Source organism: Aulonocara stuartgranti, assembly GCF_965226115.1.
Source record: "Aulonocara stuartgranti genome assembly, chromosome: 3".
In the NCBI taxonomy this organism is placed as follows: domain Eukaryota; kingdom Metazoa; phylum Chordata; class Actinopteri; order Cichliformes; family Cichlidae; genus Aulonocara; species Aulonocara stuartgranti.
Genome location: NC_138941.1, coordinates 12,117,643 through 12,141,734, shown reverse-complemented (window position 1 = coordinate 12,141,734; position 24,092 = coordinate 12,117,643). Strand labels below are relative to the sequence as shown.

General features: G+C 45.3%; 2 protein-coding genes across 2 annotated transcripts in view; one reads left to right on the top strand and one right to left on the bottom strand.

Moving 5' to 3' along the window:
* The window catches only part of LOC309702172 (NACHT, LRR and PYD domains-containing protein 3-like), a 270,070-nt gene that overhangs the window by 81,988 nt on the left and 163,990 nt on the right, over positions 1-24,092 (bottom strand). The gene's annotated exons all lie outside the window — the stretch shown is intronic.
* LOC309702379 (uncharacterized protein) overlaps positions 1-24,092 on the top strand; it is a 41,762-nt gene that overhangs the window by 10,904 nt on the left and 6,766 nt on the right. The window lies entirely within an intron of this gene.

Below are 24,092 nucleotides of genomic sequence, written 5' to 3'. Positions count from 1 at the left end.
CCTGAAGACTCTCAGGAAGTGCAGCCGCTGTTGGGCCTTCTTGACGACCGCTGAGATGTTGTCTGTCCAGGAGATGTCAGCAGAGATGAGGACACCAAGGAACCGGGAGGTGTGGACCCTCTCTCCACACACTCCCCGTTGATGTAGAGGGGGCCAAGTCAGTGCCTCCTGATGTTGACAATGACCTCTTTGGTTTTCTTAGTGTTCAGTCCCAGGCTGTTTTCTGAACACCATGCTGCCAACTTTAGGACTCTTTATGCTGAATCTTTCATCCGGGCTGGACTTCTTATCCTTGACTGAAACTTGGCTTTGCCCTGGTGAGTTCTTTTCTTTCTCAGAACCAACCCGATTCACCTTTCTAAGCTCACCCCAGTCTACTGACAGAGGTGGAGGGCCAGCTTCAGTTTTTAAAAACAAATTCACTGTGGTGTGCCTCAAGGATCTGTGCTCGGCCCAGTTCTTTTTCCTTGTACATGCTGCCTTTGGGAGTAATACTTAAAAAATATAACATTTCCTTTCACTGCTACGCCGACGACATAAAAATTTATTTCCCTTTGACATCAGATGTCTCTACGTCTCTGGAACCCCTATTTGACTGTCTAAATGAGGTACAAACGTGGTCACGTCTCTCACACTGAACGAGGATAAGACAGAAGTTATAGTTTTTGATAGTCACACCCCGCTGGAACAACTTACTGATGCCTTAGGGCCCCTTGGTAGCCATCTCTCACTCACTGTTAGAAACCTTGGTGTTTTCCTGGACAGCTCAAGAAATCGACCTCCTCTGTGGTAAAAAACTGTTTCTACCAGCTGCGTCAGATATCTAAAGCAAAGCCATACCTCCCTTTGAAGGACCTTAAAAAACTCATTCATGGTCTTATCACTTCCAGATTAGACTACTGTAATTCTCTCTACTCGGGCCTCCCACCTTCCTCTATTCACCGGCTCCAGTTAGTTTGAAATGCAGCTGCGCGTCTCTTAACTGGAACTAGAAATTATGCCCACATCACACCAGTTTTAGCCAACCTACGTTGGCTCCCTGTTGATTATCGTACCAATATTCAAAATTCTTTTGCTTACCTTTAAAACTTTAAACAATTTAGCTCCCAGCTATCTATGCGAGCGCCTCCATTTGTGCATCCCTAATAAGGCACTTAGATCTTCCAATCAAATGCTCCTGACGCAACCGAGGTCTCGTCTGAAGTCCAGAGGGGATCGGGCCTTTGCTGTCGTACCTCCCAGACTCTGGAGTAACCTCCCTCTTTATATTCGTTCCTCCGAGTCCATCCAGTCTTTTAAATTGCGTCTTAAAACTTATTATTTTAGTCTGGCTTTTGATCCAAACTACTATGTTATTTCTATTTTATTTATTTATTTATTTTGATAACACTTCTGAAGCATCAGAGCTGTCCTTGCCTGTGATAGAGCTGACCTGCCATAGGACACTGGGAAGAGTGTAAATCCAGGCTGAATTCCTTGTGTTGGACAGTATTTGTGTGCAGCAGCAGCAGAGCGCACAAATCAAACTGTATGTTTTGGTAAGCCTGGCCTTCTTGTACTGGATGTCAGTGAGCCAGTAGCTGGTGAGTTTATCACATTAACATTTTTACTAGCAATTTCACTAGCTGGGACCACATCCTCAGTTACGATGAGCGATGATGGATGAGGGAGCGTGTACTGGTGCTGCAATGTGGGGAAGGCCTCAAAGAGGACCGGCAGCGGCTCCTGGGCTCCAGGTGGGCATGAAAATGAGAACAGAGGGTATTGGTGAAGGGGGCATATATAAACTGAGGCGGCGAGAATGAGGTGTGGTCCCACTCCTGAAATTCAGATAATATCTCCACTTAGTATAAACTGGGTCAAAGAAAAAGTGCCTCTGATTGGGCTGCTTTCTACAGTTGGCTGTGAGTCCATTGCAGGGCATCAAACATGGATAAGGGGTTGTTTCAACAGTAATTCTATGATGAAAAATTAACGAGGCATTTATCAGGATCTATATTTAATTTAATATCTATTTAACATATTTAATCATTATAAAGCTCAGTGTCTATTTCTTAGCTTGTAAAGTTGTGAAATTCATGGCAGATTCACTTCTTGGCTGTTTTGTGTTTTATTAGATAGTTGATAATAAAGAGTGTCTTTGCCTGTGGCTTTGTTAAGACTGCAGGTTTTTGTCCGCCTGACCTTTGGTGACCTTGGCGAGCTCAGGATGAACAGGCTGTCTGCTCTGTTTGGGTGTGATGCTGCCTGCAGAGACAGTCTACTCTCATGCAGACACAACATCTTTACTGATATAACGTGGTCATGGACTCTTCTCTGTTCTTCCTTATTAAATAATAGTAAAATGACTCTGCAGTTTTGATTCAAAATGCACCAGGTCTGCTCAGTCTGAATCACACCGTTAGAGCCAGACCAAATGATTGGAGCACCAATGTTAGCACTCAAAGAGTCTAAGCAGTACCAGCTTTGGCCAGTGCAGGAGTGAACATGTAGATCCATGTTCTACTGAGCAGACACTGAGCAGAGGCAACATGCAGTAAATGAATTAGTGGTCTCCACATGTTTGCACCCAAGGTTTCCCTGCTTTTGTGAGCTGAGCTGTTTTAATATTTTCCATGTAATAGATGATACTGTCCAATGCTTCCAGGGCTGTGAAGATGGAAAAAATGATGTTGCAGTCGTTGCTGAAGTGTTGGTACCATTTGAAGGAAGTCATTAAAGCGCCAGAGCGAGCAGACAAGGCAAGCACTCAAAGAATGTGGAAGGCAGTCGGGGAAAGTTGCCATGGACGGACTTGATTCCTCCCAGCCCCAAACAGCTTTTATACTGTGGACAAAAATACATGAAAGTGTGTGTGTGTACCTGTTTAGATGTCTCTGTGGGGACCAAGAATTGGAATGTTACTATACTTGTGGGGACCAACAGTCATTTATGAGGACAAAAGTGCCTCACGAGTTTGAGACTCACAATGTGGTTCTAGTGTCAGGGTTACAGTTAGGTTATGGTTAGGTTTAGGTTGAGTGTTAACCATCCATTATTGATGGTTACAGTGAGCAGCTAGGATCATGTCAACTAGGTGTCCTCACTAAGATATCAAAACTAGAATGTGTGTGTGTGTGTTAGTGAAAGGAACTGTAACTGGTCCCAGTAGCAGCAGGATACAAACGCCATAATGACACAGCTGCCTCTCGTCTGCCTTGTGAGTGAAATAAGATATTTGGGACCTTTGAATAGTTTTTTGAAAATATTTTTTTGTTTAAAGAAAGGAAAGAGAAGTTTAATCCTTTAACTATTTAACTGTTAGGTGTCAATCCCTGGGAGGGTTTCCCCCTTTTATTTGGCGTGGAGTCAGAATTATGGCTTCTCCACACTGTGGAAGTAGCTCTTTGACACAGTCGAGCAGTCATTGGTCATAACAGGATCATTTAAGACTCGATGATGAATAAGACTGTTGAAGTGCATGAGAAGGATTTTATATAAAACAGTCTGTGTCTGCTCCTCAATTCAATTTAATTCAGAAGACCCCTATGAGTGCAAGATCAAGGAAACAGTTCACCCTGCCTGGGATAGTGTTACCAGGGCCCTGCCCTGGAGCCAGGCCCGGGGAGGGTGCCAGAAGCTGTACATCTGGTGGCCGGGCACGGGTCCATGGGGCCTGGCTGGGCACAACCCGAAAAAGGGACATGGGCCCATTCTTATGCAGGCCCACCACCTGCAGTGGGCGCCATAGGGGTCGCATGCAATGTGTGCCACGTGGCAGCCAGGATCAGAGGCCATGGCGGACGGATCCCCGGCTACCAAGACCAAGACTAGACTTAGTGTCTCATAGTCATTGAAGAACTCTGACTTGCTTCCTGTTCTAGTTGTTCTCTGGAAAAAAATCTGCAGGTCAAACAGGTGCACATACAAAGAGCACATTATTGATTAAAGCCTGGAAAACAACTGAGGCATTTGTCAGCCCGGCACGCTTGAAATGTCCAAGTGTTGAAAACAGTTTTCCATTCGTCACCTCCCCAATGTCCACCAGATGGAACGTGTTTCTAAGATCAAGCTTAGTGAAGATTATTGCTCTATGTAGTGGCTAAAAGCTCCAGCTGAAGCTGTTCTACAGTGGCTGGATGCAAAGCCCAATCACCATATAACACAACGCCTCGCAGATTCATTCCCCATTCTGACTCTGGGATGTGTTGCACTCAGAGAGAGGAAATGTTTGCTGCTATTAGCCTGAATGCATCCCTCCCCGATGGCTAATATAAGCCCCCATGGTGGTATTGTCAATCCTCACAAGAACAGTAGGAAGCGCCTGAAGAAACCACCCAGCGCTGAAACCCTCTTAAACAGCCAAGCCAGACCACCAGGATGGCTGAGCCATCATACCCAGTAGCCGAAGGTATAATCTAAAGGGGACTGTTTTGTGCAGGCGAAAAAGAGTCAGGAATGCTGTGAGCAGGGCTGTGGAAGCTCTGCCATAGCCACCACCAAACAACTGAGTTATTTTTACACATCGGCTAGCATCTGGCCAATCCACCACCTTTCATTGCTCATGCCGTTACAAAACAAACAAACAAAACAAAACCCATCAACCCATAAATACGAAGAATCACTGTCGGCCCACCAGGCAAATGCCCAGTATGCCCGATTGAAGGCACTCACAGCTATGGCCTCTGACAGAGTGATGTAAAAGAGATGGAGTCCAGAGATAAACCCAGAATTGTTATGTGTTGTACTAGAGACAACACACTCGTTTTGCAGGATCCACCTGTGTTATCGCACAGGGAGAATTGATGTGGCCATTCTTCAGTCCTTCTCTATCACTCCTCCTGAGTAAGTCTGCTCAGCTGCACTGACTTCTCACGATGTTCTTGATGAGGAAGCTGATCGTGACTTGTAGTTTCTTTCAGTATTCAGTTATGGCAGTGGTGTCCAAACCCAGGCCACGAGTGTCCTGCAGGTGTTAGACGTGTCCAGCTGATTTAAATGGCTCAACATGCCTTGAAGTTCTCCAGACACCTGGTAATGAACTAATCATTTGATTCAGGTGTGTAGACCCAGGGTGAGATCTAAAACCTGCAGGACACCGGCCCTCGAGGCCTGGAGCTGGCCAAGTTATGAAGCTAACTATTCTCAAGGCTAATGTAACAAGTTCTTCAAATGATTTCGTTTCATCCGTAGATACCAACTCATCTCTCAGGTGCTTACAGCATGATAGAAGGTGCTTCAGAAGAGTCCAAAATGTTGCTGATTTAGATGTTCTGTCATGGCATAGGAGGATTCTGGATTCAGGAGCAGATGGTGCAGTGAAAATGTTTATTTACAAACTACAGAGAAATACATATGGGCTTGGATTAAGTGGGCTGCTTAGAGCAGGGCGATATGGCAAAAATATTTATCACGACATATATTTGAAAATTTGCGATAACGATATAACTGACAATATAATTGATGCGAGACAAAATACAACTCCACAACTTTACCAGCGCAAAAAGCCCATCAATTTATTTTCACTTAAACAAGCAGCTGTTTTTTTTTATGTGCATTAAGGCTATATAAACATTTAACAGTGCAAATGCAAATTCCTTGCTGAAGTTTAACCAAAGGGCATTTCCAGTAGAAATGGGCTGACATATCCTGAGCATAACCATGTGTAATATCCACTGAAGTTAAAAAGAGGTGCTTTGCAACATTAAACTGCTGTGTGCAGTACGCATTTTTCAGACCATAAGCTGCAGGGGATTATAAGGCACATTAAGCGAAACAAAGCAGTCAGATAAATCAAACTTTATTAAACTCATTCTTCTTGCTTCCTCCACTTCTCTACCATTGATTCATTAATGTTGAATTCTCTGGCAGTGGCTCTATTCCCATGTTGTTGCAGTATATTAATGACTAACCTCGTATTGTGGATGGATTATCTCAGTTGTTCTCCTGACTGAAGTTTGGTCCGTTTACAGCAGGGGTGTCAAACTCAAATACACAGTGGGCCAAAATTCAAAACTGGAACAAAGTCGCGGGCTAACGTTAATATTTATTGAAATATATTTATTCCTCCAGATATAAGAATGAATCTTTTCTTATGGACTCAAACATGTTTTGCTGAAAAACTGAATATGGAACAAGCAAAGCTTAATACTAAACAATATATATATTAGCTGTATAATACCAGTAGGCCAGCTCTGATAGTAATTTGGTATGGCTTCGCGGGCCAAATGTAATTAGGTTGCGGGCCAAATTTGGCCCGCGGGCCAGAGTTTGACACCTATGGTTTACAGCAGGGGTGTCAAACTCCAGGCCTCGAGGGCCGGTGTCCTGCAGGTTTTAGAGCTCACACTGGGTCAACACACCTGAATCAAATGATCAGTTCATTACCAGGCCTCTGGAGAACTTCAAGAGATGTTGAGGAGGTCATTTAGCCATTTGAATCAGCTGTGTTGGATCAAGGACACATTTAAAACCTGCAGGACACCGGCCCTCGACACCTGTGGTTTACAGCATCCTGCCATGCGATTGCATTTGTCTCTAACCATCAGGAACCCTCACGTTAACTTTTATCGAGTGGAAAAGTGTTAGTGTTCGTCCTCCAGCTTCACTGTGTTTATGCTAACATAGCTGTGTCGCTAGCGATCACGTAGCACATCATTATATAGCAGCTAGCCCAACTTCAGTAACCCTACAAACGTCACTGCTGTTTAGTTTTCTGTCTTCATTTATGTTGGAAGTGACAGCAGAGCTGTACGTTTTAATTTGTTCAGAAATCTCTCAGTCAGAACATGCTATATCATGCTTAGGCACTAGCAAAACCAGTGAGCTACCTTCCGCTAACTTCCTGCTAACTTCCTGTTAACTTCCAAGTCCGTTAAATATAATAAATTCTGTTTTCATGGATGCCTGGATGTTAAACTTCATAGTTACACCTGGTAAAGCAGCAACACTGATCGTTTTATTAAAGATGAAAGAATTTAGACCGTTTTTAACTCTCAGTGATGTCGCAGTGTTCGTTTGACTTTGGGTCCTGAAGGACGGAGTTTAGGACCCAGATTACTCCCAGATTTACGAGCACCTTAGTCCGAAAAATATGGCAATAACGACGGCCGCTTGCATGTTCTACAAAAAAATGGTGCTTTGTTGTGTATCTGACGGACAAACACCAAACCAGTTCCACACCACTGAAGCTGCACCATTTTTACAAACCAATTCTGGTTCATGTGTTTCACTCAACGATCCGCTTTCCCCCTTCTCATTCTCTATCGCCACCATGTGGGTATGAAAACAAAGGCACTGCGCATGCGCACTTTACCCATATTGTATCGCGATATTTTATTTTTTTATCGTTGCCCAACATTAAACCAGTATTACCATGAACAGTATAATGTGGCACAGCCATAGGTGGGCTGGTAGGAAAGCTGTGGAGGGAGGAGAGAATGGGTTAGCCAGAGTCTAGAGTGAGATGTACACTTACAGAGAGAGTCGAAACCATCCTACCGGGCGATGTGGTGACAAGAAGCAGGTAGTAAGCGACGTAACAGGCGTGTCTTTTCCTCTGTAGAGCTAACACTCCTGCTGTTTTACTTCTGTACTCCTGTGCATACGTCAAGGATGTCACAATCACATTTTACAGCATCCATGTTATATTAGAGATACTTTAGTCCCAGCAAAGTAGTGTACTGTTGTTGTTTGCTCCATTGCAACAAAACATGCAATGATATTATACTGAATTGCACCAGTTTTTAGGACGTCTATCTTTTACTTTCTGTGGGTTTTTCACTGCTTCTCTGCGATCAGATGAATTGTGCACACTATTTGCTCTTCCACAGCTTTATTTTTTAGTCTCTGAATGCTCCCATCACTTCTGTGATGACAAAAGTCATGATTATGCCATAGTCAGTCTATTTATATAGACCAAAGGCTCATCAGCAGATCCAAACCGACAGAAAGGCCACGGTTTCCTAAGAATAGAGCACTTACCAGTTATTCACATTGAAATGTCCTGTAACGTAGACACTGTTATCATGGTTTTGTTAACCTTAAAGAACAAAACTATGTGCCTGTTTAAATATTTATGGTCTGTATATACATTAATAATATTTACCGTTAAAGGCAGTTTACTTTATACCTAGATCATCGATCACAGTGCATCGATCGGCTTCCTGCTTTACTTCCTCATTGATGACTGAGATGCTGCAATTAGTCCTCCAAAATATTAAGCAGGGTGCACGCCATCCCATCAGTTTCCATACTCCTGATATAGAGTGAGATTTCCTGAAGCCTTGCTATTTATAGCTGCAGGAGGCAGCTTCTAGCTTCTCCCTGGAGGAAGCTGTCCTTGTTTTTGTCTTCATCAAAAAACCTTAAAATCTAAAAATACAGACAGCAGGTTCTTTGTTGGGCTTCTCTTTGTGGTTTGCTGTGGCTTTGCATCTGCTCTGCATCCCTGACCATCAATGTCACCAACATGTGTTCAATGATCAGCCAGTTCACCTCTGAGGGACTTTGGTCTATTCAAACTGGCTGAGATGCTGTGGCTTAAAAAGGTGGTTCAGACTTGAAAACCCTCCGATGGGCTGAATTATAACTCTAATAAGAATAAATAGCTACATTTACAACCTGCATGTTGTGTTTACTTGTGTTGTCTGTGTCTAATATTAACATTTTGTTGATGATCTGAAACATTCAAATGTAACATTTTTGGATTCATTCCTGTGGAGCTCAGGTCGGCACTCCCAGTCAGCGAGCCATGGCATGTATGTATGTGTATGTGGAGACATGTGTCTGTATGTTCGCATGCATGTATTTATACATACATGTATGCATGTGCGTGTATGTTTGTATGGGTGTATCCGTATGTTTGCAGGTGCATGTATAACTTATCGTTCTTGTGTAAATGTAAATTTGTCTGTGATTGTGTAAATACTTCACACACATGGAGAAATGTCAAACAGCCTTTCATTGTTCTTGTAACAGTGACAATAAAAGCTATTCTATTCTATTCTATTCTATTCCTCTGTCATGCATTCTTGCATCTCTTGCCTGCAAGCACACTTTGCAGAGTGCACTCTGTAGTTTATTTTACATAATAGTTAATACAGTACTTGTATTTAAGTGTATTTCGGTTTATTGTTTTACATCTCATAGCACTGCAAACACTTATAAAGCATAAGGTTTACTGAGCTCTTATTACTAATCGGTTCTATCTTGTAGTTGCACTAAACTGCACGATAAATCATAGAAGTAATTCAGACAGGGAGTTTTATGTCAGTGTTCTCCATTGAAACTGGTTATGAGTATTCACAAGATTTGTATCCAGGGATTATATCCCAGTCACTAGCACACTGTCATGTCTCATAAGCTGGTTTGGTATCTCGGTGCAGTCCCCTACTCACAGAATAGTCTGAGGCCAGGGGCCTTTATGAAGGGGGCCAGGGGATCCCATGTCCTTGAGTGATTACTCTGCCTTGGAAGCTCGTCTGTTCAGAGCATTTTATGGCATTTGATGTTTGTATATCTTCTTTTCATTCTATCATTATTTAAAAATTAGATTTTTTGTATGTGTGGGGGGACATATGAAGAACACTGGAGTTAGAAAGCTTATGGCTTTTCCTTTTGTGCGGAGCCTAAGAATAGCTCGGCGGACTTCATTCACATGTTGCTGTTATTTATAGCTGCCAGTGACACAAACAACACGCCTGTGGGTGCTGCTGCCTGTGCTGGGATTGGTTTTTGTCGTAACATAAACAGAACTAAAGTGGATCCCAGTGTTAAAAACAATTTAAAAATGTACATTGCAGCCACTGTCTGTGCATCTGGAACTGTTTCTGATGATCTGTGATGGCAGCAGGTACTTAGTTCACCAGATACTAAGAAATAATTCCTTTTGTTTTTTAAGGTAACTACTTAATTTGTCTTTTCTCTTGCAGGTAAGTTGACATGGAGCTGTCCAAAGCCTGACTCCTGCTGACGGTCGTTCTGTATGTGTTTGCTGTGGGGCTGGTGACAGTGAGGTAAATATGCCTCAAATAGTTGTTGACTTTTCTGTGTGGAGACACGAGGCAGAAGCAGCAGCCACTCTGGTTATTGGACATCCTGCTGTGACAGTGGACAGTGATAGAAAGGCCAGCGCTGTCTTTACTGAGCATCTTAGCTTCGTTGTTTTGTGATTTCATGAATAAATAATTATAAATGATCAATAATTAGCCATTTGTCAGTAGTAGATGTGTGGTTATTATAACAGAGGGCAGAGATCCTCTAAGGGCCTGGTTTAGGTGTTCAGCAGCGTCCTGTGTGCAGCAGATTAATCACATCATGTTCGGTTTGGTGGCTTTTTGATGTTATTGTTTGGAGAAAGCTGCCAGGAAACGACTAATAACTGATCAATGACAGCTCAGACAGTTCAGTCCAGTCTAGCTGGCTTTCCTTACAAAGTGATTCATTTGTTACCGTCTGTGGTCTCTGACCTGAGGAGGCGCAGTGTTACACTGATTTCATCTCCACAAAGCTTCTGTTGAATGTGAGTGAAGCGAGATCACTCCAAGCTGGTCAGTAATCTGTCCAGACCAGTATGTCAGTACTGTCTGGGTTTATGCTGAACTGGGCTACTGGTACATGACTGGTAATGAACTGGTAACAACCCAGAGTTCAGTAGAACCTCTGGCTCTCTGTGCGCAATGAGAAAGCCAATCCATAAATAAATCATGAACAGCCAACATGCACACATGCTTAACATAGTGTGTGTGTGTGTGTGTGTGTGTGTGTGTGTGTGCTTCCTTTGAGTACAGCTGTTTAGCACATGCATTAATATTTCAGAAAGATGCCCTCAGAGAGACATTATAATAATAATAATAATAATAATAACTTTATTTATAAAGCGCTTTCAAACAAAGTGCTGTACAACTGTTTAAAACTAAAGAGATAAAAAAAAAAAGCGATACATAGCAATACACGTAAAAGACACAATACAAGTTAAAAACAGTAAGAATTTAAAAAAGCCATAGAATTAAGACTTGTAAGATAAGGTGAACAAATGTGTCTTCAGCTTAGTTTTAAAAACCTCCACGGAGCATGCCTGCCTAACATCTTGAGGGAGGGTGTTCCACAGAAACGGGGCACGAAAAGAGAAAGCACGCTCTCCAATTGTCTTTTTTCTGGCTCTAGGAACCTTTAGAAGGCCAGAGTCCTGAGATCGGAGAGCACGGGATGGAACGTAAAGATGTAAAAGGTCAGAGAGGTATGAAGGTGCCAGTCCATTTAAAGCCTTGTAGGTGAGCAGCAGGACCTTAAAATCTGCTCGAACCTGATAAGGTAGCCAATGCAGAGATCTCAGAACAGGGCTAATGTGCTCAAATTTCCCAGTTCTTGTTAAAATGCGAGCAGCTGCATTTTGCACCATCTGTAGACCTCTAAAACTTTTCTTTGGTAGCCCAGAAAGAAGAGCATTACAATAATCAATACGTGAGGACACAAATGCATGGACAAGAACCTCTGCAGTGTCGCTTGACAAAACTTGTCTGATTCCTCAAATGATAAAAGGCGGTCTTTGTTATCTCTTTTACATGAGACTCGAAAGAGAGCACCACGTCAAACCACACGCCCAAGTTATATATGTTTGCATGCTGCGTAATTAATATAATAATAAATACCCTTCTAGCGTGATAACAGCAGGGGGCGCTGTGACTGCAGAGTCCTTTTGATGTGCTGTTTTTACGTGACAAATTGCTGCTGACAGATCTATGTGATCACTTATATTAAGAGAGGATTCCTGATTCTCTGTTTAACTTTGTACTGTGACGCTAACGGAGTTTATAAATAAGTCTTTTAATCGTATTAGTTGTAATTAGAAAGACGAACTCCTCTCTCCTGATTGTTGATTGGCTTTTTATGAATTAGGGTGAAAGTCTGATTCACGCTGAGCTGGAAAACCTAAAACCCACAAATACCCAAAGAAGCCTGAAACGATGATTTAGCCATGAAGTGAAATCACACAGGGAAGCTGAGATTGTTTGTTGACCTGTGCTTCAGCATGTCTAACTGGGACCTTTACAGCAGTATTTCTGTGTTAGTGTGTTACTGTTCGACACCCTGTGTATCCACGATCAGTCGTCTGCACGTGTCCAGCCTCGCCCCTGTGTTCTACCTAAACGTTTCCATTCTGGTCATTCCCAATGAAGAGTCGACCATCTTTAACCGCTCCAGCTCCGCCTCCTGGGTTTGTCAGTGCCACCGTCTCCGACACACAACAGCTCGCCATCACGAGCTACCGTCTCCTAAATTTTCCCTGTCAGGTTTTTGTGTTTCTTCTTTCACAGACCCCCCTGACCCTCACCTCCACCCACCCCACCCCACCTCCTCTGCACCTGCCCTGTGCACTGTGTTGTTCTGGACCAGCTTCACTCAGGCACCTTTCTCCTTCACACACATGTATTCAGTCTTACTGGCTCCACCTCTCCACCTGGTCCCTGTTCTCACTATAGTTCCCAGTGTTGTCTGCACCATCGCACACATGAAGGGCCTCAGAGTCGAGTCCTGATGTCATCGCGCCCCCGCTCTAAATCCATCTGTCCCTCCTACAGCTCAGCTCACCTGTGCCTTGCTGTCTCCTGCACAGCCTCAGTATGTGCTCAGTATGTGCTCAGTATGTGCAGTACCACAGTACGTCTCTTGGTGTCCCGTCGTGTGCTTTTTCCACATCCACACAGATATGATACAACTCCTTCTAACCTTCTCTGCACTTCCTCATCTACATGTAGAACCTCACTTCAGTAGCTCTTTCTCACGGTGTGGCTCATCAGCTCGCTCCCCCTGTGGCTGCTGCAGCTCTGCACCCTGATTCTTCAGTACCAGGACGCTCTTCCTCCATTCCTCATCATCCAACACTGTGTTAAAAAGTCCCCTTCATACCTCCAGATGTTTATCAGGACCATCATTCTTCATCTCCTTCATGGCTGCCCTCATGTCCTCCTTACTCTGACGTGCTGCACATCCTTCCAGCCTCAGCCAAGTCTTTTTCTGCTTGCTCAGCATGTGCTCTCTCACACAGGTCACTGTAAACCTGCAGCCACTGGCCTCCCGGTGCTCCCGTCTACTTTCATTTTCCAGACTCGTCCCACTAATCTCTGCTGTTGAATATGATCCTGAACGTCCTCGTTCACATTTCCTTGTCATCTTTTCTTCTGTTCAGAGGATGCACTGAACACCACCATGACTCTTTCTCTCATACTTCAAACCATGTTTCAGAGGTTTGAAGTCACACACTAACCTGCTCACCTTATTATTGTGTTTTTGAGCGTTTTCTTCTGCTAGTACCCCCTCACAGTCTCCACCTTCACCATACGTCACCTGCAAGGTCACTGTCTTCAAAGGTGTAGCCCCCCCCCTCCATTATCTGATTTCATTGCAGCTTTTACGAGTCAGCCGTGCTATTTCTGATAGGCTCCCCTCTTCTCTCTGTGAGTGTCGCTCATAGAAAACTTGGACACATTAGCCGGTCATGTGAGCTGCTGCCTGTTAGTGCACACGCCGCTGCCGCCTCGCAGCAGCCTGGGATTCCTGATTTACTGCTAATTCACTGAGCAGAAGAACAGCGTTTAATGGGGCTCTTTCCTAAAAGTCGTGGCCTGTGTGAGCGATCGTGGCGTGTAGTGTATGTGTTGTTGGCAAGCCGTCACAAGGGGGCGCCCTTCGACAACTTACCTTTGATTTTGTGACTCATGAGCAAGAAAAGCATAATGTCAGATTATTAAATGTAATTCATCTTCATAGTAAAGGAGGAAACACGGATGTTTCTCAGTGACTCGTGTTTGTTGTGCTGTGTTTTCAGTCAGTTTGAGACAAGAAGAAAAGAAATGAGCAGGAAGCAGAACACATCACTGTTTGCTCCTCCTTTTATATAATAGGACTAATACAGCAGTGTTACATATGTAAATGGCTCCAGCTGTCATAAACTAAGATTCAGGAAGTTCTCTGATTGAAATGCTGGCAGGTGATGGGTAACCCTCCCCAGCATGTTCCCAAGCGTTGCATACAAGCCACTGAAAAGTAAACAAGTAGATGACGACAGGCTGACTGTCTGTGTGGAGAATCAGTAGGAATACGATGGATGAGCACATGAATCTGACATATTTGGAACAACCAGGTCTCGTGAATGACGTCATTTTTACTCCACGTGAAGAGAAAAACATGTAAACAGATCGTGAGCATCAGATCTGTTTATGCTTCACAGTTTCCTGCTATCCAAAGATGTCAGCCGACGGCCCCGCCTGCCTTTGTTGTCTCTGCCCAGCCTTCCTGTCGTTATCCGTGTTTTTGCTCCCCATCCCCTCTGCCCTGTTGCCCTGACAACAGACAGACACCTAGGTTTCCTTGGTGACCGGGCAGTTTCCTGCCTCCCTGCTTGGACGCTGTGACTGTAGCACAGAGTGTAAGATGTGATTTCAAAGCCAAACCTGGGGATGTGTGTGCTTCACAGCACGCGGCTGTGAGCGGCCCGACCTCACAGGACACGTCGAGCTTTGTCTGGGTTTGGATTTAAGGAGCTACAGGTTAGAGGAGCAGGGACAGAAATCGTCTGTCAGTGTCCCCGTGAAGCCATCGCTGATGTGATTACTGCTGTTTCACATCAAACACTGCAGTTTTCCAGCAGTGGAAAGAAGCTGCTTTTGCTGGCATCCTTATGGAAGTTTAAAGTTTACATATAAGTCATGCAGACCGTCAGTGATGCAGGTGTGTGGCTGTGATTATGACAGTTGGACGGTTTCTCCCCTTCTTAGTCCAGAAGACGTGGACACGTTGGACTGACAGCAGCACTGTTCCCTCTTGTCCTCGGTCAGTTTGTATGTTATGTTTACATACGGCTTCTTCTTCTTTGTTGTGGATGCAGGGTGAACTGACATCATGCAGTCTGATTAACATTTCCCACCAAAGACCAGAACTGTGCTTTTCACAGATGAGAGCCGCTGCATGCTGAGCACATGTGGAAGAGGCTGCAGAGCATCGTGCTGCTGGAACCTCGTCAGCACGGCTGCTCTGGTGTTTCAGTGATGGTCTGGGGGACATCCCAACCACTCAGCACCCTTTGAGTCGCTCTAATAACAGCTACTTATTAATAACATTTGTGCACGAAGCTGCCACATAACACCTGGATTCTTGGGGTGTCTCTGCACCTACACAGAATGGTTTCAGTGATGGATGGAAGAACCCTCAGACGATGCCTTGCGTTGGGTTCTGCGTCGACTGGACGCCTTGTGTCGGAGGTGAACCGTTTGGATTTAAAGGTTGATCGTAGCGCTCCCTCTGTGACTCCCAACATTAACTAGCTCACTCGTGAGCGAGAGAAGATCAGCTGTGATCCTGTCTGCTTCATGTTTGTCGTGAACGTGAAATATTTTGCAGTGTAGGTGGAGCACAACCAGTGTGTATTAAGTTTCACACAGCACAGGTGAAACAGCTACTAACCATCACTGCAAGCTCGACAGCAGGAGCCGTCTTCCTGTCGCAGTATACCCCAAACAGCTAATTATTGGACCGGAGGGAAATGGGACGGGTGTTGGTGCCATGAGGGAAAACCGTCGTTCTCCTCGCTCCTCCCTTTGCCTCCTGCTTGCTCCTGCCGACCCCGCTGGTCTCCGCTTTCCCCGACACTGATTAAACCCCTCCTCTTCCCTAACAACGTTAGGCCCCTTTGATCTCCAGCACTTAAAACCAGCAGCTACCATTGTGCCATCCAAAACATCTCTGTGGTTGCTATGGTTATTCACTTAGATACAATTACTATAGCAACAGTGTTTCTGAGGGCTGGGGAGGAAGTGGCTCAGCAGGGATCCAGGTGGAGACACATGAAAGACACAGGCTGCATATAAACGGTGGATTGGTGAGGGCGGGCCCTCCTCGCCAGCCTCGCCATCGATACGATTTCCTCTTTATGTAAATACGTGACACAGATATGTATGTTGAAGAAAGACAGAACATCCTTTCACACGATCCTCTGACACACTTGTCTCTACAATTGGATGTGAAACAGACTTGAAAGGAAAGAAGTCGTGTCAGGTATTAACAGATATATCAAACACATTATCTTCATATGCAGGGGTTAAGACTCTGTCATCAAACACCTTTACAGAGAAAAGTAGCCAAGTGTGTGAGATGATAGCTACAGTGAGTGACAGCTTAGCAAAAATCCTGAAAGTTGGACACTTAATGTCAGCTTTGTCAGCCACACTGCAGAGCTCACAGAAGGCCCACAGCTCTGATGACTCAGTGGATGGAATAAAGCCCTCCAATGTGAACTGCACAGTGGTGTCATCATCACGTGTCCTTCATCTTCTCTGGGATGGATCAATAGATGGCTGATCCAGCCCCGTGTCATGAGGCAGCGCTGCCTGGTTGGCAGAATCTGACCCCAGACCAGCTATATACCATGTACAGTGTTCAATCAACCTTTCACTGGGCATGTGTATAAGGTCACAGCTGTCAGTGTGCTGGATATTTGCAGTGTTTTCAAATGTATTCCACTACAGACTACAGATTACATGCCCCAAAATGTATTCTGTAACGTTACTCAATGAGAGTAATGTATTCTGAATACTTTGGATTACTTAATATATTATCATGCTGTTTACAACTACATGAATGTACTGTTGCTGTGATTTATTACTGTTACTGAAGGTCCGCGGCTCCGAACCGTAGTAAAGGGACCTCTGGCTAACACGTCGGGTTCGTGTCGGGTTCGTAGCTGAAAACGAGCTTTACTTTGTTGTCTGGGTCAACTTTGCTAGCAGAGACAGAGAGGCGTTGAAAGGCTGCTCCAACAGAACTTATTGTCAAAGGAGCAGAACAGAGTCAAACCTCTGTTCTTAGAACTGAAGAAGCTTCTCGGATGAGAGGTGAAACGTCTTCAAGCAACTTAAAGAAGTCCAGACGCTTTTCTTTGCAAGCTCCTCAGACTACGATGACCTGGATGACTGAGAACCTTCACAGACAACAGAACTTATTGTTTTCGGAGGAAAACAGGAACACGGTGTACGGTCGAGTCTTAACAGCTTACTTACAGCTGGGCTCGTCAGGCTCTCTTCTTGCAGTGGTTATTATTATATTTACATGCTTCCAGCTCCCGTTTCTGCTCGGTGACAGCTGTGCTTTTCCTTTCTCTCCCTCCCTCGCTCACAGACACATCACGGGTACAGCAGTCCATTCTCCCTGCAGCACGGACTACACTGCCCATGATGCTACATTCTGCCTGTTAGCTTAGCACAACAACAAAAAGGCCTCTCTCACCCAGGAAACACGCAGCGTGTCACCCTGTAACCATGGCAACCACAACGCTGCCGTCTGGAACAACAGAACATGTCAAACAAACCCAAACAGTCCTGACCCGCCACAATATGAAACAGGAAAGTACCGCCGTGTAATCCATTTATTTCAACAAAGTAACTGTATTCTGAATACCACCTGTTTAAACAGTAACTGTAACGGAATACAGTTACTCGTACGTGTATTCTGTTACTCCCCAACAGGCAGTGTAATCCATTTATTTCAACAAAGTAACTGTATTCTAAATACCACCTGTTTAAACGGTAACTGTAACAGAATACAGTTACTCGTACGTGTACTCCGTTACTCCCCAACACTGGATATTTGTCACATAATTGAAATATCATTAAACTCACTACTCGTACTCATAAATATGGTCCGTGCACAAAGCAGCGTCGTCTCTTTCTAACCATCCCTGCTCCAACAAACACGAGGTTGTTTCCATCGCTGCTGCTGTTCCATGTTGTTCAGCTCTTATTGTTACTGTAAGTCTCGTAGTTCTTATTTGTGTGAGGCTTTGCTCCTGCCCGTCACTCTGCTGCTGTTCCATGTTGTTCAGCTCTTATTGTTACTGTAAGTCTCGTGTTTCTTATTTGTGTGAGGCTTTGCTCCTGCCCGTCACTCTGCTGCTGTTACATGTTGTTCAGCTCTTATTGTTACTGTAAGTCTCGTAGTTCTTATTTGTGTGAGGCTTTGCTCCTGCCCGTCACTCTGCTGCTGTTCCATGTTGTTCAGCTCTTATTGTTACTGTAAGTCTCGTAGTTCTTATTTGTGTGAGGCTTTGCTCCTGCCCGTCACTCTGCTGCTGTTCCATGTTGTTCAGCTCTTATTGTTACTGTAAGTCTCGTGTTTCTTATTTGTGTGAGACTTTGCTCCTGCCCGTCACTCTGCTGCTGGAGCACCGGGATTTCCCCAATCAGGACAATAACGGATATTTCTGTTCGTTTCTGTTGTATATATGTTTTATATCAGAGCATCTCCCAGAATCTGAACTGATCAAAAAGTGCCGACATGTCCGGAGGGATTTTGGCCCACTCCTCTTTACAGCTGCTTCCACAGATTTAGTAAAGGAGGCTCTGGAGGCTGGCTAGCCCACTTCTTCTTTAGCCACTGCTTTGTTTGCACCCATCCACGGCCACCACTGTGTGTTTGACTGTGGGGATGTTGGTGTGTCACACTCAGCATTTCTCAGCCTTCAGCCAATCATCCAGACGGTCAAACCTCAGACGGGCTTGTACATGCTAAACCGCGTGGGTGCTGCAGTAGTTCAATCCTCTACCAGTGTTACCAGTATGTGGTGACTGTCATCCACCTGCCTTCTCACCATTAACCAGCTCCTCCTGTGTGAGTTTGGGCCCATCCAGCACCTTTCCTATGATCATCCTCCGCCCATGAGGCTGACAGATCACATCATGGTCAGAACTGCTGCACCCACAGTCACCGAGCTTCATGCTGACGCCCTTTGCATGTATATGCTGAGAGTCCCACAGCCAGTCTGTGGGATCCAGGGTTGTAGAGGATCACACACTTCATTCAGGGACATGCAGATCTGTTCATAACTGATATGTTTTTTGTTCGATGTTTCTAAACTCAGGTAAAAATCAGAGACTGTTCATTTCTCTGTAAGTGAGCAAACTTATAAATTCAGCAGGGAGGATAATTGTTTCCCCGTCGTAGTTCAGTGTAGCTAGTCTCTTAACCCCCAACCAACCCGCTGCACCTCCTCCCTCCCCTCCCTCTCATAAAATATTGAGAGAGCCTGGCACTAGGCCAGACGCCCCCCTCCCTCTCTGCCAGGCAGGCTGACGGAGCATGTGGCTGTGGGAGGGGCACGAAGGGCGGCTCGGCTGAGGAGATACAGTAACCATGAACATGTTTGTTCTCTAAATGAACGCCACGAGTTGTTCCCACATCGAGCTGCTCTACTCTGAACTCATTCACACGAGCACTTTCTGCTCGAGTGCTTCCTCTGTTCACAGCCACACTCACGGATGCGCTGGAGAACAGCTCGGGTAAGAAGTGTGAACAACATGCTGGCATTTCATTCTACCTGCAGTGGTCAAATCAAGGCAGTGGTCAAATCTAGCTTCTTTCAGCTCAGGCAGCTGCAAAAACAAAGCCAATTCTTTCACGGCAGCACTTTGAGACAGTGATCCAGGCCTTTGTCAGCACTCGGCTGCATTACTGTGATGACCTTCATGTTGGGGTCAGCGCATCATATATTAGTCAAAATGCTGCAGCTCGTCTTTTAACTGGCACTCGAAAGTTTGAGCACATTTCCCCTGTTTTAGCTTCACGTCACTGGCTGCCCATTTCTTTTAGGATTCATTTTTAAATTCTTTTATTTACTTTTAAAGCTCTCCATGGCCTCGCCCCATCTCATCTCTCTGAGCTGCGACAGCCTCATACAGGCCAGCTGATCAGCTGCTCCTGCATGTACCCAGGACTGGGCGTAAACTTAGAGGAGATCCTGCTTTTGCTGTAGCAGCTGCAAACTGTGGAGCGAGCTTCCTTTGGAGATCAGACAGGCCACTTCTTTACCTGTTTTTAAGTCTTGAAAACCCGCCTCTTTACCCTGAGCTTTGACACCACGTGAGATGTTGGTTTTTATTTCAGTTGTTTTTAGGTGATTCGATGCTGTTTTATCTTGTTTTGTTTTCATTTGATGTTTTATGTGTTTTATTTATTTATTTTGCTGTTTTCTGTTGTTCTATTGTTTTAACTTATTTTCCGTGCAGCACTTTGTTCCTGTGCTGGCTATTTTAAAGTGCTTTATAAATAAGATTGGATTGGATTGGACTGCCACCAACAGCTCTGTAACACACTGTGCACACAATGCTATCATTGTCTTTTCTTTTTAGCTGCTTTTACATTTTAGTTGCTGACTTCTGATAAACTGAATAAAACAGGAGAACACACAACCTGGAAATCTTCAACCACACACAAAATACATACGTTTCCCTGGTAAAGTACACAACCTCTGCAGTACCGCTGAGTTTTCTACAAGCGCACAAAGCTGCTGCCAGCTCTGCTGCTGTGACCTGTGTTACCTGTGTTAGGCTCTTACATCCATACGATGGTTGAAGGACCGGCCGTGTCCCGTCTTCCTTCTGTGCATAATCGTGGCCCCTGCTGGAAGCTGACCCCGTTCTCCCACAGTGTTGCTGAAATGGTGAAACTGGAGCACGAATCGATCTGGGAGCTTTGATGAGAGATCAGCTGAAGTTTGACTGCAGCCTGATTCACTTTAGGACAACCAGTTTGCTTTTAATGTTTTTCTGCCTGATTCATTCTGATACACAAACACAGGCTGAACGGTGTCTGTGCTCCCACATCCTCAGTGTCCGTCTCAGCACCTCTGCATCCTTCACTCACTTCTTAGCATGCAGGACGTGTGTGTGTGTGTGTGTGTGTGTGTGTGTGTGTGTGTGTGTGTGTGTGTGTGGGGCACAGGGGAATGTGGGACTTTGTCCTGATGTGAATGTGTGTGTGGATCTTCTCCTCCCGGCCTATCACAGTGAGGAATGGAGGTGGTGTCAGTGTGGGTCAGTGTCACTGGGAGCTGTGGGCGTCTCCACAGTGGGCCTGGGAAACTTTGAAAAGATGTTTTCTTCTTTCGGCCATAAAATCCAGATCTTGGTTTCCTCTTTGTGAGCACAACAGAGACTCCCCTTGTCTCTTACACAGCCCCCCTTTGGCTTTCATGCACACACACCCACTCAGGGAATAAAGTCACTGCAGCCATTTAGCTGCTTCTCAGCACTCGCTGCATAACCTGAGGTTGGTCAGCCGGTCGACTCGTCGTGCATAGTGACAAATGAGGGATTTCAAATATTTCCAAAGCGATGCATCAGGTTTCTTTGCAGATGAAGTGAGACGTGGATGTTTCACAGCACCAATGAAGATTGTGTTTAAGTGCAGCCGGGCGCACGCTCCCCCAGCGACGCCAGCTTCTTCTCACCGTGCAAACACTTTGATTTGAAATAGATTACAGCCGTGAGTGTTTGACTGTGATGGACTGGTGATGTGATCAGGGTCGCAGGTTTCCACCCGCCTCGTCTCTTTGCATGCAGTGAAGGAAACTATGCAAACTATGCAAGGTGTGCAGTAACAGGTCTGAACAAACCAGCAGCAAATAACTTCCAGTCTCCACAGGTTCAGTGCAGCTGGTGTAACAAACGTTTGGTTACAACATATTAATGTTCGCACACTGCTGTAAAAACAGTTTTATTAAAATGAACGTGCACTTTTGTAGAAGCTCGTGGTGAACGCTCCACTGCCTTTGTTTTATTGTTACTATTATGTTGTGATGGGTTGAACAGGATGACTTGAGACGTGTGCGATGTGACAGAATAGACAGATGGAAGCCTTCATGTTGGATCAGAACGACGTCGGGCTTGTTGGTCTGCTGTGGTTTGATCAGAAGACTTCCTCAGATCAGCACCGTGGCCCTCCTCTTCCTCTCCCCCATCTGCTTCTTCTAGCAGCTTCCAACACACTGAGGTCTCTGACAGTGAGAGTGACTCCAGTGTTCCTGTAACTTTGAAGCAGAGGTTCAAGACAGATTTGATCTTTCCTTTCCTTCTGTTTGGGATTGAAGTGATGTAATATCAGGGGGGGCAGGGGGGGCTATGATGTCCTGTCATTCTCATGTAAATCTGTGTTGGGAACATTAATGTTTAGTAAATGTGAAGTTAGCAGAGCAGTTTTGGTCTGAATCACTGACGTCTTTCTTAAATACTGCAGGAACAGTTAGGAGTGTAACTGTAATCTGTAACTGTAGTTTGGCTGAGCTGGAGTCTTTGGGTTCATCATGTCGTTGGATGCTCACCTCCTGCAGCTGCTGGCTGCTCTCCCAGATGAGAGATGATATCTGAATGTCCTTTATAATAACCTTAATTCACCTCGCACACACACAATGAGCTGTCTAATCAGCTGACTGGAGCAGGTGCTGTGTGTGAGAGCGATGTTGGGGTTGTGAGGGCCCAAAGAGCTGGATCTCAGCCCCTGTGGAGGACAGAGGGGGTATGGACGTCGCGTGCGTGGACACCACTCCTCAGCTACTAGCTGCAGATGTGCAGTGCACATGTGGAACATGCAGCACCTGAAAGCCTCTTTTCCTCTGGAGTTAAACACTCTCCCTATCTGTTCACATACAGGTCTGTGTCCTCTGTACAAACCGCTGGTGACCGTAGCAAACTGGCAACCAGAGTAATGGTAAATGGTAAATGCACTGGTTCTTATATAGCACTTATATAGCACTCTTCTACCCTCCCTAAGCACTAAACCAGTTCCAGAGCATCTAATAAAAGCACTGGCAGCAACAGGGGCCAGTATCCCGCCCAAGGTGACTTTGGCACGCAGACTGGAGCAGCCGGGGATCGAACTACCGACTGACGTCCTGAGCCACAGTCGCCTCTTTTCCAGTAGAACATAACTGCCTCAGCTCAACTTGACTCTACTCGACGCTGTTTCTCAGTTACAGTTGAGCACCACCTCGGTGTGGGTGGGGCTGTTACAGCAACACAACCTGGAAGTCCCGTGACGCAAACACAACAAGCGATGACATCCCGGTGATGGAACATCTGCACCCCGTCACTGGACTTCCTGTGTAGCCGTTTCCCTCGTTGCCAGGCAGGTTTGAGTCTTGAAGGGTTCGCTCTCATAACTGATCCAGTGATGTCACTTCCTGGCCATCGGCGGCATGTATCTGGGACACAAACTGGGCTTGGAACTGGGTGAGAGATGAAACTGAGAAGCTCTTCAGACGACGCTGACCTGCATGACTGAGGACCTGCACAGACTTGCTGCCTCGCTCTTTGTGAGGAACGTCCTTCAGGAGTATGAAAGGGAAACTAGCAGTTTATTGAAACCAGCTCCGCTTCAACCTCAGATGCACACAAAGTAGACTCGTTCCCCAAGAGTTTGCACTTTGGATCCCAGGTATCGAACCAGCAACCCTCTGATTAGCAGATGAGCCAGTCGGGCTACAGCTACCCTACGTGTGTGTGTGTGTTGCCTTTTCATTCACATAATCCATCTTATCTCTAATGAAAAAGCCAAATGAAATCCTCAGATTTGCCCCTCAGGTTCCCACAGTGTTCAGGTCACACCAGGCCACAGTCCCACATTTGAGCCACGACTGTGGGTCACACAGAGGACAGAGCATGTCCTTTAGCCTTCTTTGTTTTTGGATTGTGTGCCACAGAGTCTCCCTGAACATGATTTTGGCACGTTTGCTGAGATTGTTTGAAAAACAAGCTGAAGAACACGTCCACGATGTCACAGCAGCTGTGGGCCTCGATGGAGCCCACGTTTGTCCTGGAGGCGTCCTCTGTGGAGCGAGGCCGGCTCACATGGTTCAGTCTGAACAGGGTGAAGCTCCAGCTTTGACCTGATTAACTTCCAGTAGTGGAAAAGCAGCTGTAGCTGCATTTTTCATCACTATTGATGGGATGCTGCTGGGACCTGCTGTTAGTGGGAGCTCAAAGCCTGAGGCCATCATTAAGATCTGTGTGGGTCTGTGTGTGTGTGGGTCTGTGTGGGTCTGTGTGTGTGTGGGACACTCACTGAGTAGTAGTCGACTGACCGACCCAAACACGGTGACTTCATATCACAGGAAATATTCAGCTCAGGCTTCTGTCTGACGCTTTGCTGTCTCACATTTAAATCACAAAGGTTGTTTCTACAAACACCCACTCATCTATCGTCCTCTTACACACCGGTCACAGACCCACTGCTGAACTCACAATATCATTTATTTTCCTTGTGTTTGATTGGTGGTACAGTTGTTTTAT